Source organism: Mesocricetus auratus, unplaced genomic scaffold (genome assembly GCF_017639785.1).
Source record: "Mesocricetus auratus isolate SY011 unplaced genomic scaffold, BCM_Maur_2.0 Super-Scaffold_100015, whole genome shotgun sequence".
Taxonomy (NCBI): domain Eukaryota; kingdom Metazoa; phylum Chordata; class Mammalia; order Rodentia; family Cricetidae; genus Mesocricetus; species Mesocricetus auratus.
Window position 1 is genome coordinate 62,168,535 of NW_024429198.1, and position 15,443 is coordinate 62,183,977.

Genomic DNA, 15,443 nt, shown 5'->3' on the forward strand with positions numbered 1-15,443 from the left:
TTACTGAATAAAGCCCCCTCTGGTAAAGATTGTGCTAAGCTCTGGTCTGCAAGAATAGCAGAGTGTCATAAATCATTTCATTGGCATTTTTGTCAGTCATGTTTGATTCTCTCCTGGGTCTCTGGGATACCCAGGTTCCTGGCCCTCCTCCTTGTGGCATGGTCTCAAGTTGGATCAGTCATTGGTTTGTCACTCCCACACCCCAGCATGTCTTGCAGGCAGGGCGAATTGTAAGTCGAAGGTTTATGGCTGGGTTGGTGTCCTGTCGTAGCCATCTGTAGTAGCCCCACGTTACAGGGTCAATCCTGTCTTTGTGAAGCTTCAGCTGGATCCAGCCGACTTGCCCCGGTTCGCACCTGAGAGGGGGGTTGTGGATTGAGAAAGGGCAGATAAAGATGCTAAGAAAAAGACAGAGAGACACATGATAGACTCAGGAGGGCAATTCGGTGAATACTGAATGCCCCAAGTTTATTCTGCAACATTTTAAGGGGAACATGGCAAAAGACTTCTTTATGATTTATAAGGAACAAACAGACTTTCTTTCCTTAATCCTCCATACATTTGGTAACCACCTTTAGACTCAATTTCCCAGTTTCTGGGCCTTGAGGGTCAAGAGTAAACACACCTCAGCCCAAGTCTGTTGTTATTTAGATAAAACATCTGCTACAGGATCAAAACATCCTGCAGTAGCCGAGTCTTAGACTTCTAGATTTTTTGACTTACTAAGACAGTTTTGAACTCTCTAACCTTGAGCCTCTGCTTACTCAGCTGTTAAAAAAGTAACATCATGAAACTTGCAAGCTAATGGATGGAACTAGAAAAAAAAATAATCCTGAGTAAGGTAACCCAGACCCAGAAAGACAAACACAACATGTACTCACTAATAAGTGGATATTAGTTGTTAAGTAAAAAAATATTCACGATATAATCCTCAAACTCAGAGAGGCTAAGCAACGAGGAGGGCTTCAGGGGGAACTCATGTATCTCCCTGCAAAGAATAGATTTTTTTTATGATTGGACTAGGGGTGGGTGGGGATGGGAACAGGTGAGGGGATGGAGGGAGAGAGTACTGGGAGACATAACTGGAATGGGGGGGGCATTTCAGGGGCAAGGCAGAAACAAAGTGCAATAGAAACGCCATTCAGCAACAGAAAAACTGATATGACACCACCAGAGTCTAGAGACTCTACACCTGCAAGACCTGAACACCCCAATGCAGATGAAGCAGAAGAGAATGACCTTAAAAACAACTTCATGAAAATGATAGAGGCCCTAAAAGAAGATATGAGAAAATCCCTTAAAGAAATGGAAGAAAAAACAAACCAAAAAATGCAAGAAATGAAAGAAAAACAAACAAAATGCAAAAGAAAAGCAAGAAAGAGAGGAAAAGACAAAGGAAAAATTGCAAGAAACAATTCAATCACTGCAAAGGTTAAAAGCTGAAATACAGACAATAAAAAAACCCAGTCTGAAGGAATGCTTTAAATAGAAAAGCTGGGCAAATGGTCAGGTACTACAGATGCAAGCATAACCAATAGAATACAAAAGATGGAAGAGAGAAGCTCAGGTGTTGAAGATACATTAGGAGAAATAGATTCATTGACCAAAGAAAGTCTTAAGTCCAACAAATCCCTAGCACAAAATATCCAGGAAATATGAGACACCATGAAAAGACCAAACCTAAGAATAATAGGTATAGAAGAAAGTGAAGAAAACCACTTCAAAAGGGCAGAAAACATATTCAACAACATCATATAAGAAAACTTTCCCAAACTAAAGAAAGACATGCTAATGAAGGTATAAGAAGCTTACAGGCCGGGCGTTGGTGGCTCATACCTTTAATCCCAGCACTCGGGAGGCAGAGGCAGGTGGATCTCTGTGAGTTCGAGGCCAGCCTGGTCTACAGAGCGAGTTCCAGGACAGCCTCCAAAGCCACAGAGAAACCCTGTCTCGAAAAAACAAAACAAAAAACAAAAAAAAAGAAGCTTACAGAACACCAAATAGAGTGGACCACAAAAAAAAAATCCCCTTGCCAAATAATACTCAAGACCCCAAATATACAGAAGGAAGAAAGAATATTAAGAGCAGCTAACGAAAAAGGTCAAGTAACATACAAAGGCAAACCTATCAGAATTACACCTGAATTCTTCATAAAAACTCTGAAAGTCAGAAGGCCCTGGATGGATAGATATTTTACCAACACTAAGAGACCATGGATGCCAGCCCAGACTACAGTACCCAACAAAGCTTTCAATCACTATAGATGGAGAAAAACAGGATATTCCATGACAAAATCAGATTTAAACAATACAGATCTACTAATCCAGCCCTATAGAAAGTTCTGGAAGGAAAATTCAATCCCAAGGAAGTTAACTACAACCAGAAAAACATAGGCAATAGATAATCCTACTTTACAAACAGTTGAAAGAAAAAAGGGGTGAAAATCCACACACAATTCCAACAACAACAACTCCAAAACAAACAAAAATGAGCAATCAATGGTCATTAATATCGCTCAATATTGATGGTCTTAATTCGACCATAAAAAGACACAGGCTAACAGAATGGATTTGAAGACAGAATCCATCCTTCTGATGCATACAAGAAACACTCCTCAGCTTCAAAGACAGACATTACCACAGAGTTAAAAGTTGGGGAAAGATTTTCCAAACAAATGGACACAAGAAACAAGAGGGGGTAGCAATCCTAATCTCTAGAAAATTAGACTTTAAGCTAAAATCAATCAAAAGAGATGAAGCAGGTCATTTCATACTCATAACAGGAGAAATCCACCAAGATGAAGTCTCAATTCTGAACATCTATGCCCCAGATACAAAGGCATCCATGTTTGTAAAAGAAACATTACTACATCTCAAATCACATATAAAGCCCCACACACTAATAGTGGGAGACTTTAATACCCCACTCTCACCTCTAGACAGGACCACCAGAAAGAACTTAACAAAGAAACAAAGGAACTAACAGAAGTTATGACCCATTTTGGTTTAACAGACATCTATAGAAAATTCCATCCAAACACAAAAGAAGATACCTTCTTCTCAGCAACACATGGAAACTTCTCAAAAATCAACCACATACTCAGCAACATATCAAACCTCAGCAGGTACAAAAAAATTGGAATAACTCCATGTATCTTATCAGATCACTATGAGTTAAAGTTAGAATTTAACAACACAAATTACAGAAATCCTATAAACTCATGGAAATTGAATAATGCACAATTGCACCATTCCTAGGTCAAAGAAGAAATAAAAAAAAGAAATTAGAGACTTCCTAGAATGCAATGAGAGTGAAGACACAACATACCAAACTTATGGGACACTTTGAAAGCAGTGAGTGTTAAAGAGAATAGTTCATTGCACTAAGTGTCCACATGAAGAAACTGGAGTATAGTTACACTAGAGAATTAACAGTACAACTGAAAACCTTAGAACACAAAGAAGCAAACTTACCCCAGAGAAGTATATGCCAGGAAATAATCAAATTGAGGGCTGAAATCAATAAAGTAGAAAATAGGGAAACAGTATAAAGAATCAATGTAACAAAGAGTTGGTTCTTTGAGAAAATCAACAAGATAGATAAACCTTTATCCAAACTTACCAAATGACAGAGTTTGAACATGCAAATTAACAAAATCATAAATGAAAAGGAGGACATAACAATGAACAGGTAAGCAATTTAAATAGACCTATAACCCCTAAGGAAATAGAAGCAGTCATCAAAAGTCTCCCAACCAAAAAAAGCCCAAGACCAGATGGCCTCATTGAAGAATTCTACCAGAAATTTAAAGAACAGTTTATACCAATTTTCCTCAAAGTTTTCCACACAAATAGAAAAAGAAGGGTCTTTGCCAAACTTTTTTTTTACAAGGCATCAATAACCTTGATACCCAAGCCACACAAAGACACAACTAAGAAAGAGAATTTCAGACCAATATTCCTCATGAACTTTGATGCGAAAATGCTGGCAAATCAGATCCAAGAACACATCAGAAAAATCATCTACCATGATCAAGTAGGCTTCATCCCAGGCATGCAGGGATGGTTCAACATACGGAAATTCATCAATGTAACCCACCATATAAACAAACCGAGAAACAAAAATCACATGATCATCTCACTAAATGCTGAAAAAGCCTTTGACAGAAATCCAACTCCCCTTCATAATAAAGGTCTTGGAGAGATCTGGAATAACAGGAACATGCCTAAACACAATAAAATCTATATACAGCAAACCAACAGCCAACATCAAATTAAATGGACAGAAACTCAATGAGATTCCTCTAAAATCAGGAAAAAGACAAGGCTGTCCACTCTCTCCATACCTCTTCAGTATTGTACTTGAAGTTCTAGCTAAAGCAATAGGACAACAAAAGGAGATCAAAGGGATACAAATGGAAAGGAAGAAGTCAAACTTTCACTATTTGCAGATGATATGATAGTTTACACAAGTGACCCAAAAAACTCTATCAGGGAACTCCTACAGCTGATAAATACCTTCAGCAAAGTGGCAGGATACAAGAACAACTAAAAAAAAAGTAGCCTTAATATATACAGAGGACAAAAGGGCTGATAAATCAGAGAAACATCACCCTTTACAATTATCACAAACAACATAAAATACCTTGGGGTAATGCTAACCAAACAAGTGAAAGATCTGTATTACAAGAACTTTGAGTCTTTAAAGAAAGAAATTAAAGAAGACACCAGAAAAAGTACAGATTTCCCATGCTCTTGGATAGGTGGGATCAACGTAGTAAAAATGGCAATCCTGCCAAAAGCAATGTACAGATTCAATGCGATCCTCATTAAAATCCCAGCACAATTCTTCACAGACCTTGAAAAGGACAATTCACAACTTTGTATGGAAAAACAAAAGACCCAGGGTATCCAAAAAACAAAAACCCTGTTCAACAAAGCAACATCCGGAGGCATCACCATCCCTGACTTCAACCTCTATTACAGAGCTACAGTCCTGAAAACAGCTTGGTAATGGCACAAAAATAGACAGGTAGACCAATGGAATCGAATTGAAAACCCATACACGTTTGAACACCTGATCTTTGACAAAGAAGCTAAAATTATACAATGAAGAAAAGAAAGCATCTTCGACAAATGGTGCTGGTATAACTGGATGCTGGCATGTAGACATCTGCAAATAGATCCATGTCTATAGCCATGCACAAACTTAAGTCCAAATGGATCAAAGACCTCAACGTAAATCCAGCCACACTGAACCTCTTAGAAGAGAAAGTGGGTGGTATTCTTGAATGAATTGGTACAGGAAACCACTTCCTGAACATAACTCCAGTAGCACAGACACTGAGATCGACAATTAACAAATGGGACCTCCTGAAACTGAGAAGCTTCTATAAGGCAAAGGACACAGTCAGCAAGACAAAAAGGCAGCCCACAGAATGGAAAAAAAAATATTTACTAAAACCACAGTGGGCTGGTCTCTAAAATTTATAAAGAACTCAAGAAGCAAATCTCCAAAACACCAAAGGATCCAATTAAAAAGTGGTGTACAGAACTAAATAGAGAATTTTCAATAGAAGAATCCAAAATGGCTGAGAGACACTTAAAGTCATCCCTAGTCATCAGAGAAATGCAAATCAAAACAACTCTGAGATACCATCTTGCTCCTGTCAGAATGACTAAAATCAAAAACATCAATGACAGTTATTGCTGGAGATGATGCAGAGAAAGGGGGGAACACTCCTCCACTGCTGATGGGAGTGACAACTCGTACAGTCAGTTTGGAAATCAGTATGGAGATTTCTCAGGAAAATGGGAATCAGACTACCACAAGATCCAGCAATTCCATTCTTGGGCATATATCAAAAAGATGAACACTCATACAAGGACATCTGCTCCACTATGTTCATAGCAGCATTATTTGTAATAGCCAGAACCTGGAAGCAACCTAGATGCCCCTCAACTGAAGAGTGGATAGAGAAAATGTGGTATATATACACAATGGAGTACTATTCAGAAGAAAAAAAAAACAATGGAATCTTGAAATTTGCAGGCAAATGGATGGCACTAGAAGAAACCATCCTGAGTGAGGTAACCCAGTCACAAAAAGACAAACATGGTATGTACTCACTCATATATGGATTTTAGATGTGAATCAGGGGATTGCCAGCCTACAGTTCTACTGCCAGAGAATCTGGGAAACAGAACTTTCATTCAGTGGCTGATGGAAGCAGAGGCAGACACCCACAGCTAAACACTGAACTAAACTTCTGGAAACCAGTTGCAGAGAGGAAGGACTGATAAGCAAAGGGGTCAAGACTGGACTTGTTTAATGCACAGAAACAGCTGACCTGAACAAGGGGGGGAGCTCATGGACCCCAGACTCATGTCTGAGAGGCCAGCATAGGACTGATCCAGACCCCCTGAATATGGTGTCAGTGAGGAGGCCTCGGCAATCTATGGGGTCTTGGGTAGTAGATCAGTACTTACCCCTGGCATACAAATGGGCTTTGGGTGCCCATGCCACAATGAGGGATGCTATCTCAGCCTGGGCTCTTGGGGGGTGGGCCTAGGCCCTGCCCTGAAGGAAATGACAGACTCTGGAGATCCCCTATGGAGGGCCTCACCCTCCCTGGGGAAGGGAGTAGAGATTGAGTGGGGGGGGGCTGGGGAGGCCTGGTGGGGGGTGGGGGAGGAGGAGAGGGTTAGGGAACTGGGATTGACAGGTGAAGCAACCTTGTTTCTAATTTAAATAAAAGAAAGTGAGAGAGAAAGAAAGGAAGAGAAGAGAGAAGAGAAGAGGAGAAGAGAAGAGAAGAGAAGAGAAGAGAAGAGGAGAGGAGAGGAGAAAGAGAGAGAGACAGAGACAGAGAGAGAGGAGAGAAGAGAAGAGAGGAGACAGAGACAGAGACAGAGACAGGGAGACAGAGGAGAAAGAGAGAGAAGAGAACCCCACAGAACTCCTGGGCACAGGGTGGGTGTTTGCTTAGCTGTGATCGTTGCTCTATGCTCACGACTCCCATAGCAACAATTATCTTCTAGTTTTCAATTCAAAACGGGACAGTGTCTGTGACTCACTTCTAAAGGGATGTTTCTAACATCAGAGGAACTCTCAAGAGGTCGCACCACCTAGGATTCAGGAAACGCCGGAGCCGTTTTCCCTCTGCCCAGGCTCCCTTCTTCCCTTCTGCCCAGCTCTGCACTGCTAGCACACAAGGGTGCTTCTGTGAGACCTCCACAAAACCTGGTCTCTGGGAACAAATGCCACTTCACTGCCTCTCTTGTCCCTACGCACTTTTGGTGTGAGCTCGGAATATCCATTCATCCAAAAAATAAAGGTTTTATTTTTTACGTCAATTAAAACTTAAGAAAAGTCAACAAAACATCTTCCACTCCAGCATGACTCCCTAAACTGAGCTCTATCCATCACAAAAATAAGGGAAATTTTTGTCTTATATATTAGTTATAATTGTACTGTTGTTGTGTCCCCCATTACCCCAAAGCCAGGCTGGCCTGGAACTCAAAGATCCTCCTACCTCTGCCTCCTGAGTGCTGCTGGCACTAAAGGTGTGCGCCACCTCACCTGGCTTGAGTTTTATTAACATTTATCGTGAAGGAAGAGAAAGGGAGGTGAGCCACAGGGTGTATTCAGAGGTCAGAGTATAACTCGAGATAGTTTGTTCTCTCCTTCTGTCATGTGAATTTCAGTAAATAAAATCTGGTAATCAACAGCTTTACCATTACCCACTGAGCCATCTTGCCACCCCACAAGAATTTTAAGGTCAGGCGTTGGTGGCACACGCCTTTAATCCCAGCACTCGGGAGGCAGAGGCAGGCGAATCTTTGCAAGTTCAAAGCTAGCCTGGTCTACAGAGCTACACAGAGAAACCCTGCCTCGAAAAAACAAACAATAACAAAAAAAAAGAATTTTAAATATTGAATTCTAGAGCAAATGGTTCATATTGTTGTTTGCTACAGCTATATGGAGTAAGCATTCCTACAGAAGTTAAAATACTTCAATAAGCCAGGTTTTCCAGCTGCCATATAAGAGATGTTAGCTGCCATGTAACAGCCAGAGAGCTACAATTAGTAACAATGAATACAACCCTTATGGGAGCTTATCATTTTCTCATTTATCTCTCACAGCACCATATGATGCCAACATTGCCATTCACAAGGAAGTAAGATTGCAGAGCTAAAACGAAATTCCCAACTTTACACAACAAGCAGTAGGGTCAGAACTCAAATATATGAGTCTGTCCTTACCTCAGGGTGATGGCCCTGTTATTCATGCTGCAACCTCTAACTCGTGAATCTCAGAGCTCTTACAGAAGCCAAGATGTCATCACACAACACCCAGGGTACCATTAAAGTGTCTCCAATCTGCCTGTGTCCTTTGCACCTTTGGTGACAAGCTGGTGAGTTCTCAGTGGACATCATTTGCACCTTTGCAGCTGTGACTCAGCCTTCCCAGTATGCTAAAGGTACCAAGGGTTCTCTGGAGAAGTATTTGTTTCTAGAGCTGGCGTCAGAGAACCCAGTTTAATTGGTCTAGATATGTTATTTTTTTTTCAAATAATTTCATAAGTCAGCACAGAGCAGTGAGAAGTATATCTCCTCTTTTTCTTTCCTTCTTGTTGTAATTTAATGATAATACAACCACATCATTTCCCCTTGCCTTCCCTTTCTCTAACCCTCCCCGCCAACCCTCCTGTTTTCTCTCAAACTCGTGATCTCTTTTTCTTTCATTTTTCTTGCATATATATTCCTAACTATACAAATACAACCTCTCAGCCCATACAATGTTACCTTATGTATATGATCTTAGGGTTCACCACTTGTTATGGGATAACCAGTTGGGGGACACTTCCCTGGAGAAGACCATTTCTCTAACAACATTTTCTAGTTTCCCATAGTTCTTTGTGTAGGGTTGAGTCCCATGAGCTTTTCTTCCTTTGATGTCAGTGTGTCCGTTGGTGGTGGTGGTGGTGGTGTGTTTCAGGTCATGTTTTAGGCAGCCGTGTTGAGATTTTATGAGTATAGCTCCTTTGACACGAGAATAGCAATCTTAGAGCAAACTTCCTGTTCAACTGGTTCTTCCAATCTCTCCACCCCTATTCTGTAATAATCCATGAGTGTTAGGTGCAGGAATTTGATTGTAGATGTGTCAGTTGGGGCTGAAGTATCACATGATCTCTTATGTATGGGAGATAAGAGTTCTCCGCATTTTGATCAACTGTGGTTTTCCATAATGATTTCCGTCTTTTGCAAAAAGAAGTTTCTTTGATGAGGGATTAAAAAACGACACTCACCCATGAGTAAAAGGATAAATATTTAGAGTGTAGATAGGCATTATGTTGGTTTAATAAAGTGGTCACAGTATGTTCTCCTCCAAGATTCATGACTTCGCTGGTCTGGGGAATCTGACTAAGTTTCCAGCACCAGGCACGTTTCCGTACTGTTAAGAGGGCTTTAAGTTCAGTTAGAGAACTCCTGGCTGCTGCCAAGGTCGGCACGCTGCTGTTACACCCGTGGGCTTGTGTTCCCATGCTAGTTGTTGTGGTTCATGGGCATCATAGGTAGGTATACGTATCAGTTAATTTCTGTTGATGGAACACCATGGCCAAGGCAACTTATAAAAGACAGAGTTTAATCGGGCTTACAGTTCTAGAGAGTTAGAGTCTATGATTGTGGAGTGAAGGCACGGCAGCAGGAGCAACAGGTGAGAGCTCACATCTTGACCCCAAAGCAGGACACAAAGAGCACTACAGTTATGGTACATTGCTTTTGAGACCTTAAAATCCATCTCCAATGACCCATCTCCTCCAACAATGCCATACCTCCTAATCCTTTACAAACAATTCCACCAACTGAGGACCAAATCTTCAGACATATGAACTTTGGGCGTCAGTCTCATTCAACTCACAACAGTAGGGCTATTATTTGCTTCCCTCCTTTGGAAGCCTGCATGGTGCCTTCTGGTACCATGAAAGCGAGGTGTCAAGGAGAAAGCTTTCAGGTCAGATCCATAGAGCTCACATCTTGAACTAAAGTGTGAAGTAGAGAAGGAGAAAGCCTTCCCCCAGTGACACACTTCATCTATCCTAAACCTCCCTAAACAATGCCACCAACTGGAAACCAGGTTTTCAAATATGACACTGATGGGGGTATTCTTATTCAAGCCACTACTCAAACAAACAGATAAAGAAAGAAATAAACAGAACCTGTGATAATATCTATAAAGTATTCTTGTGTAGTACTGCTTATAGTTTTATCACTGGTAGTGAATTGCTTTAGCCCAGGAAACATGTAAAAATTGTAATTCATGGCTCTCAATGCCCCTACACTGTCTGTAGCTACATTTTTCTCCTCAAAGTACATGTTTTCCTAATATCAGGAATTGGGGAGATAAAGAGCCTTCAAGTCATCCTACAATTGCCACCATATAGAAATGGAAATGAGTATTAAATTGGGTATCACAAATAAGGAGAGGCTGTGGATCCTAGATAATGATTGGAATTATACAGTAAGAAGGACACTAGTAAGGAAAAGGGGTTTAAGGGAGAGGGATTATGTTTGTTTGGGTAGGACTTACACATATTTATTTATTTATGAATAGGTTTATACTTGAAACCAGAAGTTTCAAAATACACACATGAGCATATTGTAAAAAGTAAATCTCAGGGGCTGGAAAGATGGCTCAGAGGTTAGGAGCACTGGTTGTTCTTCTAGAGGGCTTGAGTTCAATTCCCAGCAACCACATAGTGACTCACAACCATCTATAATAATATCTGGTGCCCTCTTCTGGTGTGTAGACATGCATGCAGGCAAAACACTATACATAATAAATAAATCTTTAAAAATAAACAAAAAAGTAAATCTCTTCTACTTTTTCCTCTTTCCCTGTTTCTTACTCCTCCTTCAAGAGTTTCCTATTGTTGATTTGCTACATATCACTCTATATGAATATGAGATTAGATACATAGATAGGCAACAAACAGATTGGTAAAGACCCTCTTTGTTAATTCGGGTGAGTTCCAAGGACTGCCTAATGAGTATTAGTAGATTAATTATTAGAATGTATTTATTCTGAAAAATGGCCTATTTGGGCATAAATACTAATGAATAGTCCAATAATGTATTCACATTAACACTGCATGAACTCATATAACTATCTGAAATGTTCAAACTCATAGAAACAGAGATAAAAGAGTAGTTGTCAAGGGTTTGTGGAAATGAATATTGCCAACAATCGTAAATTTTCAATTTATAGATGAACTAGTTCTAGAAATCTGCACAACATAGCCTGTTGATTAAAAATAAGGTATTGTGCACTTCAAAACTTATTAAGCAATTACATGTATCACTAAATATTTTTTGCAGCAAATAGAAGAGAGATACAAGAAAACATCAGAACATGCTGGGTAATCCTAATTATTCTGTGAAATTTTTATTTGCATATATCAAATACATTACTTTATATCTGTTGGGGTAACATCAAAAATGTATCAAAATTTTTGAAAAATCAGCAACAATAGCGCACTAAGATTTTTGAGTTCTCTGTTGTGGTGGTTTGAATCAGAGAGTCCTCTCAAAGGCTCAGATGTTTGAATGTGTGGCCCACAATTGGTGGAACTGTTTTGGAAGGATGAAGAGGTGCAGCCATCCTGGAGGAAGTGTGTCACCTGGGGAAAGTTTGGAGTTTCAAAAGCTCAACCGTTCTAGTTAGCTCTCCCTCTGCCTCCTACTGCAGATCAGGATTTAAGGTCTTAGCTACCATGCCTGCTTGCCTGCCTGCCTGCCTGCCTGCCTGTCTGCCTGCTGCCATGTTCCCTGCTGTGATGGTCTTGGACTTGCCCTCTGAAACTGCAATGGCCCCCAATAAATTCTCTGGTCTATAAGTTCCCTTGGTCATGGTATCTTAGCATGTTGTAACACGTTGGTATAGCAGTTACATCTCATTAAGACTGTTTTAGGGCTGTTGAAATGCTCAGCAGGTAAAGAAGCTCACTGCCAAGCCTGGCGACCTGAGATTAATTTCCTGGTGGAAGTTCTCCCTGAACCTCCACTTACACACTGTGAGACACACACACACACACACACACACAGAGAGAGAGAGAGAGAGAGAGAGAGAGAGAGAGAGAGAGAGAGAGAGAGAGAGAGAGAGCACAAACATTAAGTAAGTAAGTGCAGTTTTACAGTATTTTCACAGAATACATTTCGGTCATATTATTTCTCCTCCCTCAAATCCTCTCAGATCTTCCCTACTTCCCTGCACATCCTTTACGTTCTTTCTCTTTCTCAAAGAAGACTCCCCCAAAAAGGCAAGAATACAAACAAACAAAATACCCAATAAGTCAAAAATATCAAAACACAGCAGACAATCTGCATTCGCGCGCACGCGCGCACACGCGCGCGCACACACACACACACGCACGCACGCACAACGGAGTCTGTTCTGTGTTGCTCAATTACTCCTGGCCGTGGGGCCAGCCCTAGGACGCGGCTGATGCCTTTGCTCAGCAGCACTCCACTGGAGAAAACTCCTTTCCTTTCCCTAGCTTGTCCACTAGGGGTGGGACTTTGTGTCCATTTCCCCCTCCTCAGTGCTAGGATTCTGTGCGGTTTGAACCTGTGCGGGTCTCATGGGCGCTGCCGCGATATCTATGTGAGTTCACATGTGCATCAGTCTTGTTGTGTCCAGAAGAAGTTGTTTCCTTGAAGTCATCCCTTATAGCTTCCTTTACCCTCTTCCTGCCTCTTCTTCTGCACAGAACCCTGAGACTTGAAGGGTGAGCTTTAAATAAAGCCACCCCAATGGAGCCTGAGTGCTCCAATGTCTATACATTGTCCAGTCACGAGTCTCTGTGTTAATCGCTATTTACTGCAAGAAGAATCTTCTCTGGTGAGGGCTGAGCAATGCCCAGATCTACGGGTGTAGCAATCTGTCCTTAAGGGGTGCCTTTACTGCTATGATCTTTTAGCTGAATAAAAGCAGTAGGTTTCTCCCTAGGCCTTAGGTCTGTGGTGTGTCTATTCTCAAGCTCTCGGGTACTTTAGCAATGTCAGGTATGTATGGGCTCCATCTCATGAAGTGATTGGTTTCACCATAATAGCTATGCCGTCACTGCACCAGCCTACCTTGCAAGCAGACCCCCGTCGTAGGTCACAGGGTGTGTACTTGCATGACACTGACAAGTACTTCATTCCTCTGGTATCAGACAAAATACTTTCTAGCACCATGAACATTAATCAGTAGGGGGTGGAGCTCCTAGCTGGGCACCAGCTCGATTTCTCCAAGTCCGTTGACATAAAATAAATGCTGTCTTAGCAGCAGGGCCTTACTGCTGTCAGACTGCGAGAGGTAACCAGTAACTGTTGGCAGTGGTCTGGTGTGTGTGTGTGTGTGTGTGTGTGTGTGTGTGTGTGTGTGTGTATGTGTGTGTGTTGGGGTGGGAGTTGGTGGAGGTCTGTGGGGCCCCATTGACCAGTGACACAACAAGAAATAACCCATTTCTGAAACAGGTGGTTTTAATTGTTGGCATAAGATGTCGGGAGGTGAGGGTCTTGCCTCCCCCATTATATGGTGACTCCGTTTAAATCCCATTCATATATGTGTATGTCTTAAGACACTTCTGTGGAAGTAGGCTTCCATATGGCTTTTCATGAAGCCTTTAATAAGAGCTGCTCCCCCAGACTCCCTGCTTTCCTCTGCCTTCCTATCCACACCCTCTTATTTTAGTTTCCCCTTTGTCTCTTCATAACACTTAACTCCATTTCTCTTTCCTCCGTGGCTATTCTGGTTGAAAAAAAACAAAAGAAATATAATTTAAAATCTTTAGAGGCTTTAAAAATTTGTATAGACTTAGACTTAATATTTATTCCATGGCTTAGAAAACCTAGAGAACTTACCTAGCAAAGACACATACAAAATCACCCATTTTTTTCTGGTTCTTTCATAGTTTTTGCTTATTTTTCCTTAGTTATCTCTCTAAAAGGCCTTATATCGTTTATTCAATTATCCCACTTGCTCCCCTAATTTGAGATAACACCTTGGTTATAATGTGTCCCAAGTAGTTTTCTATATTTTTCTCAGGAACGGTTTTGCAAAACAGAAATAACAGGTTTTTCTAGAGTCTTATCTGCTTTTAGAATGTGCAAAAGATGTCGGTGGGACACAGCATGGTCACGGTCCTTACGAGAAACTGCCTGCCAGTGCCGCAGATCATAGCCAAGGCCGCCGTGTGGCCCATCAACCCTGACTGGTATAAACCCAAGAAAACTGAAAGGAGGGTCTCAGAGAAGCATCCGCATGCTCGTGTGTATAGAATAATTATGTATAACAGCCAAGATCTACAAACAATTTAATTGTCCCTGGGCATATGGACGAATAAAGAAAATGGGGTATGCTGATTAGTTTTAATTGTCAATTAGACACAACCTAGAGTCGCCTGAATAGGAAGTCTTAATGAGGGTTTCTTTTAGATCAAGTTGGCCTGTAGGCACGTCTGTGAAGGACTGTCTTGACTGTTTTAACTAATGTGAGAACATCATATGTGGTAGAATCTACATTTGACACATAGAGCCGTCAGATGTATAGAAGAAGAAAGCAAAAGAGTGCTTGTCAAGGGTTAAGGCAAGAGAGTTGTTTTTGCTGGTATAGAGTTTCATTTTTGCATGATCAAACATTCTGAATAGAGGTTAAACATTTTAAACATTCTTAAAACCATTAAATTACATGCAGTGCAGTGTTAAAATGGTTAAAACAGTAAAATTTGTGTTGTGTGTATTTTACTCTTACCACAAATTGAAAAATTAACTACTGCTATATCAAATGTTGATCAGGTCAACTAACACAAAATTTTAATGGTGGTGTAGGCAAATACATCCTCATATAATTACAAACTGTTCCACTCATTTACATGGGGTAAACTTTTAATGTCTATCAAAGTTTAATAACGTTAGACATAGAGACCGTTTTACATGGCTATTGTGCTTTTTCAGATTATTACCAGAGATACATATTGATTTCAGCTCCTATAAGGCATAAGAAAAGGATTCATTTTGGTGTTTGCTGAAATCAGACTTGGTCAACGATTAGGAATGATTTATCATGCCTCCCAGAAGGAGACCAACCTAACCGTGTTCATGATACATGTACACAGCGGAATGTGCACAGGGACTACTCAGCATGTTCTTTTGTGGGTAAGTTGCCTCTGGGCACTGTGTTCAACATCTATGTCAATTATAATTTTAGAGGCCCAAAGCCGGACGTTGGGTGGAGCTCAGGGAAGAAGGAGAGGGAGGGCTGCGGGAGCCAGAGGCGTGGAGGACACCACAAGGACACGATTCACAGAATCAACTGAGCAGGGCTCACAGGAGCTCACATACACTGGACCAACAGTTGCAGAGCCTGCATACGACTAGGCAAGGTCTGCATGTATG